At 46.0% G+C, this 11,117-nt stretch overlaps 1 protein-coding gene across 1 annotated transcript in view; it reads right to left on the bottom strand.

The window, feature by feature from the left end:
- The window catches only part of LOC119250690 (zinc finger protein 39-like), a 332,349-nt gene that overhangs the window by 148,769 nt on the left and 172,463 nt on the right, over nucleotides 1-11,117 (bottom strand). The gene's annotated exons all lie outside the window — the stretch shown is intronic.

Raw genomic sequence — 11,117 nt, forward strand, 5'->3', positions numbered from 1 at the left:
AAATGTACACAGCTGATATCTCTTAGTATTCATTAAGCCAGATGTAAACTCTTGTGAAAACTGAAATTTAGTACATTGTGCAGTAGTTGGAAGGCTTGTTCTCTGGCTGCATTGACCTGCAAAAGAAAAAGGGACAAAAGGGAAAAAAAAGGAAAAAAAGGGCCTCTCCGGTGGCGCAGTGGTTGAGCGCTGGGTAACGAAGCTCCCCGCAGCCTCTGAGGCGCCAGTTCGATCCCGGCTGCTCCCTGGCCACCAAAAGGGGGTCCCGCATGGCGCGCAGACCTCTCCTGCCGCCCGCTGCTCCCCTCAGCAGTGTTCTTCAGTCCTTCTGCCTGTTCTGCTCCCCGCTCTGGCTCTGGTGAATTCTCTCACTCTCCCGCGCTTCTGACTGTACCCAGTGCATGTATAAACAAACAAACAAATAAATAAACAAACAAATAAATAAAATATGTGCCTCTTTAAAAAAAATAAAAATTAAAAAAAAAGAAAAGAAAAAATAGGGGGCCTCCCCAGTGGCACAGTGGTTGAGCTCTGGTTTGTGAAGCTGCCCACAGCCTCTGCAGTGCCAGCTGGATCCGGCAGCTCCCCAGCCACCGGAGGAGGGTCCCGCATGGTGCGCAGACCTCTCCTGCCGCCCGCTGCTCCCCTCAGCAGTGTTCTTCAGTCCTTCTGCCTGTTCTGTTCCCCGCTCTGGCTCTGGTGAATTATCTCACCTTACTGTGCTTCTGACTGTACTCAGTGCTTGTATGTATGTATGTATAAATCAGTCAATAAATCAATAAATCAATCAATAAATCTTCTAAAAAAAGAAACTGCTAGAAATCTATCAAAGAAAGATAGCATGATGTCTTATAACATGGAACTTAAGCAATATACCTCTAAGTAAACCTGGGGTAAAAGAGAAAGTCTCAAAGGAAATTAAACAAAATGAAACTTGACATCTTTGTTCATAAAAGCCCAAACTAGAAAATACCCAATTGATCTTCAAAGATAAATGATTAAAGAACTGTGATACATCCATATCATAGAATTCAGCTCAGTCATAAAAACAAGAAGCTATTGCCACAAATTATTTGAATTTCAAGGGAATTGTGCTAAGTTGAAAAATCTATTCTCTGCATTTTACAAACTATATTATTTAATGGATATAATACTCTTGAAATAACAAAATTATAGAGATGGAAAACAGATCAGTAGTTTTCTACTGTGTGGCCAAACGAGGGGCTGAAGCATCCTGTCTTATCTGTGTCTGTGCTCCATGGTGGTTCACGACACTTGTCCTGTTGTGCTCCAGTGCCTGAGTCAGCACAGCAGGGAAGATAAGGAAAAGAAGAAAACATTTCCTTAAGTGGGAAAGTTATTTTATTGGGATGACTTTTATCCTTCCTCTGAAAGAAGAGTCTATCTTTGTGTGATTGGCCTAAATTATTTTTACTTTCCTTCAGTTTCCATAGCAACATATTTCTTACATCCCCTCATATTGTCAAAAGCAATTCTCCTAAAGTTGTATTTGCTAAGTAACCTGCAAATATGTTCTATCATTGTTTTTCTGGTCATATCTTCTAGAGAAACTACTACCATTTTGCAAACAACAGAGGCTGATCAACAGCTCAGTGTGCTGGTTAACCATGAATAAATACACAGAATTCAGCCTATATCCTCTTTATTGTTCACCCAAGAATGTGCTAATTAAGTTAAAAATCACTGCAGCTATCTCCTCTGGGAAGACTTGTGTTATTTATGGGTCTACGAGATGCACAGAGAATGGTAACTATTCTCAGGGTCTTACAATCTATTGCCGGGAGGTAAGGTCTGCAGGAGGGAAGAAGACAGGACTTTAAGACGTGTAGAGGAGAAGCACATGAGTCCAACGTGGTCAGGTGATGCTTGAAGGGTCTGTGTGTGTGTGTGTATGTGTATGTGTGTGCATGTATGTGTGGTGTGAGTGTACTCTGTGTAATATGTAGTGTGTAGGTATTGGGGTTTTATGTGGTGTGTTTGCATGTACATGGTGTACATATATGTGTGGCCTGTATGGTGTGGTGCATGTGTGGGGTGTTTTTATATGTGTCACACCTAAGAAAGAAAACAGTACAAGTCATAAGGCAGGAGGCTGGGGACAGTGACTCTTGTTGGGTCACTATATGATTGTGAGCCTCCTGCCTGAATCCCTCCCACCTCCCATAGGTGACAGCTCCTCTTCTGACCATGACTCCAGCAGAAGTGGCAAATGAGTTTGGCTCTTCCTGGGTACCATACACACCCAGCCCCTTCTGTGTGCATTCTCCCTTTTATTGTTTTTTAAGATTTATTTATTTATGCATTCAAGAACTGGGGTAAGACCAGAGTGGGGGGGTGAAAGGATTCACCAGAGGGAGTGGGGAACACAACAGGCAGATCTATTGAAATACAGTGCTAAAGAGCAGCAGGCGAGACAGGAGAGGTCTGCTGCACATGTGGGTTTCCCTGGTGGGCTGGGGATGAACTTGTGCTGTAGTGACTGGTGATAGCTTGATAGCATGTTTTTTTTTTTTTGAAAGTTGGAAGTTTTATAATCTTAATGAGACTTTTTTACAGAAAACAAATTAGCAAAAATACATTAGATTCTGATCACATCTTGTCTTACCCAATAAAATGGTTACAGCAATACATTCTGGCTCCGTCTTGGGTGACACTGTTTTCTGTAGAAGAAGGCAGGGCTGACAGATCTGCTCTGGTACAGAGGTCAGCTGTCTAGAGTGGGCTGGTACCTCTGCCTTGACACATTCTGCAGGTTTTAAATATCAGACCTGTCCCACAATAAATCTGGCCAGACCAGTGAGAATGGAGAGTGGAATTTAAGATACAGATGCCATTTCTTTACTTACTAAGTTGATCTCCTACCCAGTGTTAGAGCTATTTCAGTTGAGTAAAATGCAGAATAGTAAATAATATCCACTAAGTTTAATGCTGTACTCCTCTTCCGTCCCGCAAACATAGCTTGGTTGCTGCTCCTCATTCTTGTGATGATACATGTGTCTGATAAAAACCATGCACGCACTCCATGGTTATGTCCTGATCAAAAATCAAAACATCAACCTGGGGTGATTTTCGGAGATGCGCTCACCTGTGCCCCATTTCAGACAGTAGCCTTGGGTGGGCTCAGTAAGGGGCATTTTTATTAAGTCCCACAAGTGATTGATCCATGCAAACTCACTTTGAGAAGTAACTGCCCAAAAGGGGCTCTGTGAATAATTGATAGCAATGTCTTTAACCCACCAGGCAGGCCTGCATTCTCCCTTTTAACTTGAGCAAGTGTTTCACCTCTCAGTTCCTTCACCTGACGAACAGAGGTAGGTAATAGTCCCATCCCAGATGAGAGGCAATGAGTAACAGAATGTGCAGATAATAGAGCATGGTGTTACTGTGGTGGTGAGGTGAGGATGGTTAATAATCTGACTTTTCCATTAGGAATTAAGATGGAACATTTGCATAATGTACCCAGGAACAGGGAATGGTACTGGGACGCCTGGGCTCTACACCTCCCAAACGCAAGCATGTTTCTATGTCTTAAATCTGTCTGCTATCTCAAGGGCCAGCACTTGATGAGACTGTGCTGACCTCTCCCAGGTATGACCAGTAATAACAACTGTAAACTGCAGTTCATGTTTGTCCAGTCGGCTTCAGCTCATGAGCACTTCTACCTGCAGTGTGGTCAGTGCATCCAGTGGGAGCTGATGGGATGGCCAGGGTCATCCAGTAAATGCCATGGATCCTGCTGTCACCTCCAGGCCCAGTGAGTAAAGCTGGACACATCTGCATACACTAAATGGCAAGATGTTCCAGATAAGTACGGCAGTGGCTGGAGGGCCTTACTCCACCCAGACGGGCCCCAGGGGGTAGGGTCTCTGTTCCAGGTCAGCACAGTGTCTGCCCCCGCAGGAGCAAGGGTGAAATTGAACCTCTCTGTTCACTTTCCTGGGCTGTAGAATTGAAAAAGATACCTCGTTTTATTCCAGTTGTCTTTTGAAAAGCCATGAAAACATTGTTGAGAAAATAAATAGCCAAAAAAATAATCAGTAAAACAAAACAAAATGAAATGTAAATAAATAGACCGATCCTAATTTTAAATAAAGTGTGGAAACCTGCTAAGTCAGGGACCCGATTTATTCTCTGTCATGAAGTGATGTCCTTGCCAAGCTGGCAGTTTGTCTGGCAACAGTGGGCATAGCGTGTAGAGCCCAGGGTCTCTAGGAAAGGGAAGAGAAACAGGCCCCTACACTTCATTCGAGATTCAGAGTGACTGCTGTTCTGTGTAGGCCCCGACAGCCTGGGATTGCTACCTTGTGCAAGTTTCATGCACTGAGGGGATCGAGGGCCCTGAAATTAAAAAAAAAAAAAAGAATCCTGGTGAGGTTAGAAAGATAGGAAACACGGTAGCCGAAGAACTGGCCCAAGGGCAGAGGGTCAAAAGTACATCTAGGTCTGAGTCTGAGCCTGGGGTCTGAGTCTGGGCCTGGGCCTGCTGGGACAAGGCAGGCTTCTACAGGCCTCGGGGAGGCCAGGGCACTGGTATGGCTGTAAGTCGTGCCAAAGACATCCTCAGACGAAGAGCCCCAGGCAGCCTGCACCTGGTGTAGGAGGATGCCAGGAAGAGGGCATCCTGGTGGTTGGAGGATGCCAGCAAGAGAGCCTCCAGATTGGGGAGCATCATGACAGCAGTAGCAGCGGCAGTGGCGCTGAGGGCCCCAGAGGGTCTCTGAGCTCTGTCTGTGTCTTGGCAGGACAGTGAGTGGTGAGTAATTTTTCCAGGTCTTCAGAGCACCTGCTGTTGGGCATTGAGATTCTCTGACCCAGGCGGACAGGATGGTGCCTGGCCCTGGAGTCTTTGAAACACCTAAGAGCAGGGGAAGTCCTGGACTTAACCAGTGGGAGGGTTTGGGTGCCAGGGGGTGAAAAGGACAGTTATGGGAGGCTCATGTGCTTCACTTTGAGATGCTAAAGGGGAGCATCAGTTTTATTTCAGAACTGAAAGATGCACAGCCCAGCTGTATATGCATTTCATTACCTATATACTCATCATGACCAGACGCTTGTTACTATATACACCGGCATCAACTTTGCCAGCATATTTATTTGGGTTTTAAAGATCAGTTAGGACATAGTTGAGTTCTAAAGGATCGTACTGTATATTAGGATTAAAAGTACATGTCAGTGAATTGCATTTATTTAATAAGTGTAGCATGCACACGTTGTGTGTGCAACATTCATTCGTTTGTTTGCAGAACAGCTGTCCATCTCCCCATCACTGCTAGGACACACTTAGAATCACTTTTCTTTTCTTAAAATACTGAAGCAAAGTCCAGTATGAAGCCAGACAAGGCCAGCCCTGCATCCTCTGTATTCTCTCAGCAGCATGCTCAACAGCGGGGTTTGGTTGGCAGTTGCTTAATCTTCCAGGCCAAAATGAACATCAGACAATTGTATATACAATACCTGATGGCATTGTCACAAAGAGTGCCAGAGATCTAAAACTTCATGGACGTGTATCATCTGCTCACCATTCAGCGTGTGCCCACGGGGTGGGTGGGTCCTCGAGGGCAGCCTAGTCTCACTTGGTCCCTACAGGTCCCTAGGTCTAAAATTGGCCTGGCATGGCCTTGGCAAACTATGCCTGTTTAGAGAAAGATGGTAATAGTTGGAGAGGATCCTGTAAGTAATCACTGGGGAGGGGAAGCCTCTAGACTAGGAACCTCGAAGATGCAGTCTGCAGAGGCCTGCTTTGTCCCCAGCAGGTGTTGGGTTGCTTATTCGTCCAAAGAGCCAGCTGTTTCTTGCTGGACGTCAAGGTTATTATCAGGGGAACTTATGTTCATCCAGGACACTCACATCACCCTTGGGCCTCAGCAGAGCGTCCCATGAACTCTCCTAACTTCCAGTCTTTCCCTCTTTGGGATCACTGTCCTTCCTGACCTCTGTCCAGCACATCAGGAGTCACTGCAGTCTCCTGCAAGCTCCCAGGCACCACAGTGCTACCTCTACTCACTCCTGCCTTGTCCTTCAGGATTTATTTGTCTACAAGTTTGTGCTATAAAAGGCAAAATGTGAGTCATAGGTCTATGATGACCAAATGGTATGCTTTACCTTCCAAAACTCAGGTGTTTTCAGAGCTCTCTTTACAAATAAAATGTTTACTTGCCAAGAGCACTGGATGTCAGTGAGGCAAATGGCCAGAATTCCCCAGATTGCAAAAGCTTCTGACCCTGGCTGTTGCTGTCCTACAGATACCTGATGAACGGGTAGTGGGAACTTCTGGAAAAACTGTTCCAGACCTTCACTGGGAAGTTTCATCAACACTCAGACCTCCTCAGACATTCTCATCTGCTCTCCACTTCAAACAGCATCCTTACTGCTGCTGCCCCCATCCTGCCCTAGCATTACCTGTAGAATGGCAACACTGGCCTGTGCCCAGTGTCTCCAAAAGGGCTGTCTGCTGTTGGATTATGCCAACATCGCTCAAATGGCTGTCATACTGGGCCTGTTCTCTGGCACCATTGCCTGCTGACCAGTGCTGACCAGCAACACTGACCTGTATCTCTGAGAGAGTCCACTGTTCGATTCTCTAGCACCACCTTCCCCTATCCTCTCTGGCACTGTCCAGTGTGGCATCTGTCACTGGCCAGCCCGGCCTCCAGAGAGGTGCTGCTTGTTGCTGTGGCACCATCTCAGCAGCACCCCTGTGGTTACCTCCAGTTGTTATGGCGAGTTGGAACCTGGTGCACCACTTACAGGTGTGCAACCGGCTCCAGGCCCTCATCAAAGGGATGCCATCTTGTACAAGCAGACTTTGGTTGGGACTGCTGGACACTGTGGACACTGTGGGCTAGGACAGCTGGCCACTTGTGGCCTTAGAAACTCTTTTTTTCGGGCCTCCCTGGTGGCGCAGTGGTTGAGTGCTGGCTATGAGGCTGCCCGCAGCCTCTGCAGCGCTGGTTCAATTCCCGGGTGCCAGCGAGGTCCCACATGGCACGACAGACGTCTTCTGTCTCTCTGCTGCTCCCCTCAGCACTGTGTTTGTCATTCTGCCTGTTCTCTTCCCCACTCTGTCTCTGGTGAATTCTCTCACCCTCCTGTGCTTCTGACTGTACCCAGTGCTTGTATAAATAAAATATATAAATCTTTAAAAAAAACATCTCTTTTTTTCCCAATCTCCACTTTGTTAATAAACCCCTTTGTTGCTGCACCATGAGCCTGAGTGGTGTCTTGCAATCATGAGTGTAGGGGTGAGGACCCCCATGACCTGTCCTCAGCCTTTGTACTGTTTTAAGGTTCCACCCTGGAGACACTTTTGTACACACATAAGCAGGCCCATAAGTGTGTTTCCTGATTTCTCCTTATGGCTCCATCCTGCAATTGACCTGTGGATTTTATCTTTCCTATTATGAAATCACAGAGAAAGAAAGCAATAGAGAAAGCACAATTCCCTTCTTTTTCAGCCCCAACACCCAATTTTGTCTGATTATTGCCTCTTCCCAGGCTCCAGGCTGATCTGGCTCTCAACACACTCCAGGAAGATCACCTCATAAAAGTGGGCCTCTTTGACCCATATCTGTGGTGAGTTTGTGCTGTGTTTTGGGGCACTGTGAAGAAGCACTTTTTTCAGACCCGTGAGTTAGAAGGATTGGTGGCTTGTCTCAGGAATCAAATGTTTTTATCAATATAAATTCCCACCCATACTCTTTATATCAAGTCCCACACCTCAGGACGTCCTGGCTTAACTATATCTCTATGAAGAATCATTTTATGTGTAGTAAGATTACTAAGTACTTGCCCTCCAAATAAAGCAGCAATCACTAGCAGTGTGAGTAATGCAGGATAAAATAGATTTCAAGAAACCCTATTAAATATTCAAATAAACATTATAAATGCTGCAGAGCCACTTTATAGTTTTCTTGGATGGTATTATAAAATATTAAAGATCTTCAATGCAAGTCAGGCTGCATTATGAGATGATTTCTGGAATTTGTCAATGCTGTAAATTATGTGGCACATGCACATATGTGTGCCTGTGTGTGTGTCCAAATGCTGCAAGGCTCAAACTAACGATTGGTGTCCCTGACTCATCAGTAGCGACCCTCCATGACAACACCACTCAGCCAGCAAAGGGGCCCAGAATTCCCAAGGCAAGTTTATAGGACACACTTCCCCATATCAGTCTACATGCTGATGGGAACAAAGTCATAGCATGTTTGGAGTACCCAAAGCACAGATGCAGAAGAGTGTGTGTGATGTCCCCCGCCTTGCTCCTAGAGGTGCCTTGGGCCCAGCACAGCTTCCCCTAAGCCAGGCCATCCTAGCCTTGCCTGGAAATTTTTTCTCAAACTTGTAAGTGAGAAGACTTTGCCCACAGAACCTCTCTTCACTCTGACCTCCTGCCTGTGGGTCTTCCTTCCTCACTCCTGAGATCTACTCTCACTTTTGTCTAATGAGACTCCCAGACAGAGTTCTCACTCACTGCCCCTTCAAGAGCAGAGATGTGGCAACTGCAACCTCTTAGAGGGCTTCGGAAGAAGAGCTGAGAGTACCTGCCCACCTCCTCGGAGAACGAAGGTTAGGACAGCAGTGCTCACAGGTGAGTCCACTGCAGGGTGAACATGTTGGTTACTCAGAAATCCTGGAGGGCGAGCCTCAGTCACTGTGGGAGGCAGCCAGCACTTGCTGGCTTTCCAGAGGCTGATGTAGCAGAACACTCTGTGGGGACACGGGAAGATATGTGACTGCCAGATCATGGCACCATAGGGACACCAAATAAAGAGCACCAGGGCAAAACTGAAAGCACAGACCGGGAACCAGGCTCATTGTGTGGTCGAAACAGAACTTTTGGTTTCTATTTGTTCTTGGAGAATACGGAATCTGGATGTGGCACCCACTATATGGGATGGTATTTATGTGGCAAGATTCCAAGCAAGACCCTAAAAGGGACCACCTGAGTGAGCTGAGAAAAATCTATGCTGACAGTGACTAGAGGAAGAAAGAAAGGAAGTAAGTCAGGGAGAGGCAGCGTGGTGTGGGCACAGCAACAGTCCTACGCACATCCCTGCCATGGAGTGCAAGGTGGCTGGATGTAAGACCTAATTAAACAGCTCATGAATACAGGAGGGCAAAGATGGGAAACACTGAAACCCTGAGACCCTGCTGACCGAGAGAGAAACTGTCCCTTTAGCAGCCTAGCAGCTCCAGGCAGGAGACAGCAGCTTCTCAGGGCTCCTCGGCTGAGGATCCTCCATCAGGCTCTTCTTGGGAACTTCAGAATGAGGCTTTCTACTCAGGATGAGTCTTTGTGAGACTCAGTGTGTCATGATGAATGAGTAAAGAACTAGGAACAGTGCAGTCCAGCGGGAGACACCCTGTGTGGTGTCTAGGCAATGGTTAAACACATGGCAAGCCCTGTATTTGAGAGGGTTTTGTTGAACAGGGCATAGCTTCAGAATGTCCTGTCCTACAAACATGTGGTTGGGTGCCCTATGGCATTTACTTAAACTTTCTCAGTCTCAATGTCTTTATCTTAAAACATGGATAATGACATCTACCTCTCAAAGGAATTATGAGAATGAGTTGTCCTTTGACATAGAACATTCTGCCTTTTCTTTGGCACTCGGAGTGTATCCAGTGAATGTTTATGGACTAAGAGTGCATCATGACCACAGGCTGAGAAATGTGTTCATTCAGGATTCTGATGTGACGTACTAGGGTTGATCTTGCTTATTGTCCATGGATATTTCCTGTAATGACACACATGGGCCTGCCTTGGTTTCTGGATATCAGGACATGAAGTGGCAGTGACTTGAAGTCATTATGAAGGCCCTCAGTAGTGCCTGGATCAAGCAAAATGAACTAACTACTCCAGAGTAAGAAGGTGCATAAGAGTCTGTCTGAGCCAGGGAGTCGAGTGGGAGAGGACTCAGAACTCAGAGAACGGCCCCGACTGCCTGCAAGGCTCTTCATGCTCCACCATGCACGGGCGGATGGCAGCTAGGCCTCAGCATGTCAATCAATCAGGGTTACCTTCTGTTTATTATTTATTTTTAATTGTAACTATTAAGATAATTTCAGAAGTTCACCTGAACTACAATTGTCTGCTTCAGTTTAAACACTGAAGGAGACACAGGATTCCTGCCCCCCACAGTTACTTTTTGGTGTCAGTCTGTGCTGGGTTCTGTGTAGAAACCGAGGCTGCCATGTGGAGTTGGTACCTTCTCCATCACAGTGAGACAGGTGTTTGGATGGAGGGAATCCAGGTGTTCTGAACCCAACTCAGGGTCAGTGGGGACTTCATGAAGCGGTGACACTGAGCTTAGATCAGAAAGAAAATAAAGTTGGCAAGATGGAAAATTAGGAAAGGCTAGGTTCTTCAATAATTATTTAGTATCTTATTGTCTAGAGTGTGAAGATATAACCTTTATTCTAGGAGGTGATAAAATCATGGGTAACAACTGTTTCCAAAGGAGAGGTGGACATTGCTGAGGGGCTGCCAGTGGGCAGACACAGGGTGGTTGTGGCTCAGGAAAGTCTTCAGTGGAGATTTGAATGCTTACCAGGAGTTTGGTGGTTTATATAGAAGAGTGTTTCAGGCAGAAGGGAGAGCACATGAAGACTCAGAAGTTTGAAGACTTGTTGGCAATTTCAAGGACGTAAAGAAACTCAGTCTATACAGAGCATGGGGAGTTGAGGGGAGGAAAGGGTGAACGGGGAGGGCCAGGAAGGGCCTGACCATGACAGTTTCAAATCCAAGTGAAGCTTCATGGACAGGCGGAAGCATTCTAAACATGGCAGTGATGTTTTAGATTTCTGGATTCAGAAGAAAATACTTTGGGCTCTGTTAGGGGAAATGAATTGAGGTGAGACTGGCAGTAACTTCACTCTCCAGGACAGGTCTACTGGTTCAAGGGGAGTGAGGAATCCTTTTAAGTATTCACTTTAGTAATTAGGATGGTGGTGGTCTATCTGAGCCTCGGTAGGGACAGTGGATATTGAGATTGCAAATGGATTATGCCGACGTTTGTACAATCAGTTAGGTTAGAGAAAGATTTTAAACCAAAAACTGCATATCACAAATCTTTCATGCTTTCAAGGATAAT

Source organism: Talpa occidentalis, unplaced genomic scaffold (assembly GCF_014898055.3).
Source record: "Talpa occidentalis isolate TD23 unplaced genomic scaffold, MPIMG_talOcc4v2.1 talOcc4.18, whole genome shotgun sequence".
NCBI classification, from domain to species: domain Eukaryota; kingdom Metazoa; phylum Chordata; class Mammalia; order Eulipotyphla; family Talpidae; genus Talpa; species Talpa occidentalis.